This window comes from Ictalurus furcatus, chromosome 5 (genome assembly GCF_023375685.1).
Source record: "Ictalurus furcatus strain D&B chromosome 5, Billie_1.0, whole genome shotgun sequence".
Taxonomy (NCBI): Eukaryota; Metazoa; Chordata; class Actinopteri; order Siluriformes; family Ictaluridae; genus Ictalurus; species Ictalurus furcatus.
In genome coordinates, this window is record NC_071259.1 from 23547036 (window position 1) to 23554091 (window position 7056).

A 7056-nucleotide genomic window follows, 5' to 3' on the forward strand; every position below is an offset into this window, starting at 1 on the left:
TTACAAACAAGTGAAAGCTAACAAAGATAGTGGTGCATTTAGTGTCATGTAAACTGGACAGTTATCGCACATTTTTGCTTTTTCTAGTGTACAGTAATGGTTTTATGGATAAATATATTGATAAGAATCTTCACTCAATTATGTGTTAATTTTTAACGCACCTCTGTGTCTAGTTAAGGACAACACATTTTGTGTTACTTTTAACACAATCAGTGTGTAGTATATTTAACATATGCTGTGTGTTAAATAGTTCCACACAAATGTTAAAAATAACACAAATACCACAGAGATGTGTTTATATTTTTTCCCCCTACAATTATACTAAAATTCAATTTGTATGCTAAAATTCTACTAAAAAGCTCATAAAATAAACAAACAATTGCATGAAATGCATTGCATGAGCTAGCTAAGTTCCGTTAGCCACTGACTGTCTGCAACTGTTAAACAACATTAACATTCACCAAATACATGAAGAAACAAGAAGGCCCTATCCCATCTTCATTATGCTAATTACTACAGCTTGCCTTGTCCAATAGACTTGCTAAATGTAGTTACTGTTAGCTCACTGTTTGTATTACATCATGGTGAACGGCTGTAATGCTAGGTTATCATTAACTCTCAAAAGGGGAATGGGAATGTCTAACATTACTATGAGCTGTATGCTAAAGTAATGTTATTAACTCAGGGTTAACATCACTCACCCCTACTGGTGATGGCATCCAGCTAGCTAACCCTAACTAGCCTCAGATAAGACACAGACTCAGAGAATTATACAATAACCTCAGTCCATATTTCACAGCCAATATAAACACAAAACTACCTGAAACTGAGAAAAGAACCCAATTAAACGACCCAAAAAGCTTAACCCAACTTTTGGGTAGAAAAAAATAAGCCAACATTTTTAAAGTATAGTTAAACACATTTTCTTTTTCATAACTACACTAATGAAAATCCCAAAAGATCAGAATACTATAAGAAAAGTATATGATGATAATTAATCATGATTTTACTATTATATCAACATGTTGTCCACCTTAATGCAGTGGTTCTCAAAGTGGGGCCTGGGGACCCCCAGGGGTCTGTGAAACATAGTGGTAGTGGTAGTAGTAATAAATTAAATTATTTATTTTAAACCCTGATGAAATCACAACACAGTTTCATTAATATTTAAAGTTATTAGCCCACCACTTGACTGGTAAAGTTGGTAAAGTCTTGAAGTTAATAGGTTTAATCCACACCTTCATCCATCCATTTTCTGTACCACGTATCCTACACAGGGTTGAGGGAACCTGGAGCCCATCCCAGGGACCTTGGGGCAGAAGGCAGAGGACACCCAGGATGGGGTGTCAACCCATCGCAGGGCACAATCACACTCACATTCACAAACTACAGACAATTTATAGATGACAATCAGCCTACAATGCATGTCTTTGGACTTGGGGAGGAAACCAGAGTACCTGGAGGAAACCCCCAAAGCACAGGGAGAACATGCAAGCTCTGTGCACAGAGGATGGAAGCAGGTTCAACCCTGGAGGTGTGAAGCAAGCGTGCTAACCACTAAGCTCCATGGCTCCCATTTCCCATAAATAGGCAAAATACACTCCCTGGTCACTTTAATGGGAACATCTGTACACCTGCTCATATATGCAGTTATCCAATCAACTAAATCATTCAGATACAGGTCAAAAGCTTCAGGTAATGTTCACATCAAACATCAGACTGTGGAAAAAGTGTGATTTCTGTGACATTAACCGTGGCATGGTTGTTGATGCCAGATGGGCTGGTATGAGTATGCCAGAAACTGCTGATCCCGCTGGGATTTCACTGGGAAACTGGAATTTTCACACATAACAGTCTCTAGAGTTTACTCAGAATGGTGCAAAAAACAAAAAATGTTGAGTGAGTGACAGTTCTGTGGGAGAAAACACCGGTTGCGTCTGAAATCGTGTACTACCCTATTACTCCGTAGGTGAAAAGCAGTACGCCAGAGAGGTAGTATGTCTGAATTCTCAGTAGGAAAGAAACAGTAGGTGAGAAATACCCAGATGGTGTCCTGCTTCCCGTGAGATTTTGCATGACACTATGCAAGTCAAACAATCCCATAATGCAACGGGACTGGTGCGGACAAGCTCAGAAAAAAAGAAGACAGCGCGTTGGCTCTTTCTAAGTATTAAACCTTGGTTAAACAGGACTTGTTTAACTGTACCTGAATAAATTGTTAACTTGTTGGTTTAAACAAGAAAACAGTTGTCAATGCATTTGAAACATTTTTTGTGATCTCCATCATGCCTCAGCCAGCCAAGGCAACGAATTTGCCTCAGCCTGTTAACCCCGCTCACATTAAATTGATAATCCAGTTAACTTTCCTAATGTGCATTTTGCCATTAGTGCGGTTGCTTTAATCTGGTGGCCCCTTTAAGATTTTTGTGTTTATGATGACATCGAAGGCCACATGACCATGTCAACATGGCGGATGTAGTACATCCAGGATTGCAGTCATACTACACACACATACTGATTAGTACGTACTGTTTCAACAGCTGTTGATAACCCACCTTGTTGATAAGAGAGGTCAAAGGTCACATAGATAACATTTTTCTTCATACTGATGTTTGATGTGACCATTACTCAAAGCTCAACCTGTATCTGCATGATTTTGTTTTGCATTGTGCTGCTGCCACATGATTGGCTGATTAGATAACTGCATGAATTTGGAGGTGTAGCCTATATGTTTTCCTAAAAAGTGGACGGCGAGTGTATTGTTGTACACATTTTAACAATAAACCTAATATTTGAATAGTTATAGATCATGTTCAGAGGGGGTATGTGGAATTTATTTTATGGTTAAAGTGGCCCCTGGCTGCAAAATATTTGAGAACTGTTGGCCTGTTGGACTAGCAGAACATATCCTTTTAACATTTTACAGCCATTTCATGTGTACTAGTACTAATTTTATCTACTTGCGGAAAAGCAGTACTGAACCTCTGTTAGTTCATTAGATTATTTATATTAGGATGGGCAATATGATGCTTTATTCATCAACTATATATTGGCAGGGTCATGGTCAGAGGTGGGTAGATTAGCCAAACATTTTACTCAAGTACAAGTAAAACTACTTATAAAATAATTACTGAAGTAACAGTAAAAGTAATAATATTAATAATTACTTGAGCAAGAGTAATAAAGTATACAATGAGAAGACTACTCAAGTAGCAAGTTAGTTACTTCAGATCTGATTAAAATGAAAGGAAAATCCTGAATCTCTGACTACATAGAGAACTGTAAGTCACACCTCTCCTTGAAAGTCTGTCGGTTCTGTTTATATGATATAAAACCTGGGTTCAAGATGAAGCAGCATATCCCAGCCCTGTGATGGGTACAGTAACACAGAACCTGTCATTTTCAACACAAAATCTCACACACCATCCAAAAACATTTTCCCAACAGTTGACTGTCTTTATTTTCACAAGTGTGTGTTAACAACACAAACTTGTCAGCATCTGCATATAAACAAGACAACAGAGAACAAAAGAACAGACTATGGAACAGAACAGAAAAGAAAGTGTGTGTAGAGAGAGAGTGAGGGTTTGTTTGTGTTAGTGTGTGTGTGTGTGTGTGTGTGTGTGTGTGTGTGTGTGTGTGTGTGTGTGTGTGTCCTGCCTCCCTCAACACGCTCGCTTCTTCCCCCTCTCTAGGACTGAGCCACTAAAAAAGTGAGCAGTTGTTGGGTCAGCATTCAGACCAATGACTCGTGACCTCATTATACGTGATATAAACAAATTATTAAAACTACATATATTCATTAACATTTAACAGTAATGGAGGAAAGCCACAGAATGTAATGAAGTAAAATCACATTTCTGTGATTAAAAATTAACTTGAGTAAGAGTATAAGTATGGCAGTTAAACCTACTCTTAAAAGTAAATTTTGTTTTTCAAAAAATTATTCAAGTAAATGTAACAAAGTAAATGTAGCACGTTACTATCCACCTTTGGTCATGGTAGATCCAAACACTGGGCCTAAGGCAAGAATACACACTGGAGAGGATGCCAGTCCATCACAGGGGACCATGCACACACATTTACACCTAGGGGACATTTTGCATAGTTGTGACATGGGCAATATGATATACAGTGGTGCTTGAAAAGTTTGTGAACCCTTTAGAATTTTCTATATATCTGCATAAATATAACCTAAAACATCATCATTCCTAAAAGTAGAAAAAGAGAACCCAATTAAATAAATGAGAAAAAAATATTATACATAGTCATTTATTATTTACATGTATAACATTTATGTAATATTGAATCATTTTTCTCAATAAATAAAGCACCAAGTATAGTATTTTCATCTCATTTGTTTAATTAGGCTCTCTTTATCTCTTTCTATAAAAACACTGATCATGTTTTAGGTCATACTTATGCAGAAATGTAATAAATTGTAAAGGGTTTAAAAACTTTCAAACACCACTGTAATATTGTGGGTATTGTCCGACCAACTCCATTGTTACTCACTGCTACTTACTCCTTCAACATTAAAATGTTTCTGTATTAATTATTCTATTTTAGAACATTATATGAAATATGTTTTTTTTTTATATGTCACTACTGTTTTGTTGCCACTTTATATTTTGTTAGAAAATCATTATTAAAAAAATGTTTTCAGGTATTGTGATATAATATGTTTACCATATTGCTTGCATGTAATCTGTAATGATAATATATTATGTGAAACTGGTGGCCAAGGCAATAGGCAAAGGAAGGTAATCCAGGGCATTGATGGAAGTTGAAATATTATATTATAGTCAGTATAATGATGGGTGTGGAATCCATAACTACCAAAGAAACATAAAACCTTATGGCAATAGAAGTAAATCATTGGGCAATGGTGTCATCATGCTTAAAGGCACTATAAACCCAGTATAATCCCTTGCTGAACCTGGGATTTAATACCACCTGTAGAATTCCAGTTATTTGATATATCTTGGTTTGATTATTCTCAATGAATGACAAGTATTTTATTTTCACTTGTTGATACTTCAGTGTATAACAGACTATCTCAATTTTGACCATTTTTATTCTTTCATGAACTGAATCTTAATCTAAACGATGACTCCGATTTGGTTGGACAACTACTGAGATAAACAAACATGAAAAATAAATTATAATGAAATATTTGAATTAAAAACTTCACAAAACACAAGTGCACCCCTTAATGCTTATAAAATTTTTATATACACTACCCATCAAAATGTAGACACACTCATTCTTTATTTTTATTTCCCCTCCCCCACACTTTTAGAATAATAATAAAGGCATCAAAACTCTGGAATAACCCAAATGGAACTATGGGAATTATGTTGTGATAAAAAAAAATCCAAAATAAACCAAAATAATTGAGTATTTTAGCATCTTCAAAGTAGATACATTTCCAGAAATGTATTCTTGGCATTTACTTAACCAATTTCTTGAGGAATCCCCCTGAGATGCTTTTTAAACAGTATTAAAGGAGTTCCCACCTACGCTAGACACTTATTGGCTGCTTTTCAGAAAAGTCATCCATTAAAAAAATAATGAAAAATAAATTCTTTCCAATGAAAGAAATGAATTGAAATGTTGGCACAATTATATTTTTGTCTACAACACCGATTTCAAACATTTACTCATACACCTTCAGATCAAAAGATTTTTAAGATCATGAGAAACATGATCTTAACAATATGAATTAGTCTCTAGGTCTCCCAAACCCAAGCATAAATTGTGCTACTTATCCCACAAGTGTGTAGCCTCATCCCAAATACTGTAGTAAGTAAGTAGCTTAATTTCCACTTGGGTTTGGGAGACAATTACAGCTAAAGACTGTTGTAATTACCATTATTAAAAGCAATTCCCCATTAACGTGTTAGTCTCTCTCTTTCTCTCTTTCTCTTTTGTGGTATAGCAAATGATTAATGAGTTTTGGGTTATGAGCATGGGGGGGGCCCACTGTGGATTACAGTGGCTTACAGTAGTGGTTAGCACGTTTGCCTCACACCTCCAGGGTTGAGGGTTTGATTCCCGCTGTGGCCCTGTGTGTGCGGAGCTTGCATTATCTCCCCATGCTTCAGGGGTTTCCTCTGGGTACTCCGGTTCCCCCCCACATTTATTGTAGGCAGATTGACATGTCCAAAAAGTGTCAGTAGTGTATGAAAGGGTTTGTGAATGTATGTGTGATTGTGCCCTGCGATGGATCCAGGGTGTCTCCTGCCCTCTGCCCCCTGCCCCATGGAATAGATTCCAGGTTCCCCGCGACCCAGTAAGGATAAGCGGTATAGAAAATGAATGGATGGATGGGTTATGAGCATGTGTTTCTGTAAGGGGAACACAGGAGGATACTTAATAAAAGAAGATTATTGAAAGAAAATATATTTAGAAACTGAATTATGGAATCATGATGATAGAAAACATGGCATTAGAATATGATTATAATATGCAATTAAATAAAGCTCTGATCTCATCTCATGCCACATGGCGCACATCTGTTTGTCTTGTTGAGGAAGTGCTGAAACAGGAAGTGTGTTAAGAATGTGAAGAGTTGCACATTCTCCAAAAAACTTTATAACGACAGTATAGAAGCATAAAAAGTGTTTAGATGGGTTGCATTATTTGTTGATTTTTGAAACACTGAGCTTTGAAACACTGTATTACTGATTAATTAAATGTGTTAGATATTACACCCTTACAATGATCTGTGATAAAATGCTTTAGTAATACTAGTAAGCAGGGGTGGAAATACTTGAGTAGTTCTACTTTGTTACTATATTTAAATATTATTTTGGCTTATTTATAAATCTACTTCCTACATTTATTTAGAACTTCAAAGCACTTATTATAAATCTCGAAGGTCTCTTCTTCTCTCATTCAGCCAGTAACTATACGTATACTTGTATATCAATTGAATGGGCTCAATTTAGCATCTAGTCATTTCAGTTAATCGTGCAATTAACACTGTATAAAAACACTGTCAAGAATCATAGTCTGTAGTGACCTTTTCCTGCCACACAATCTAGTTAGCAC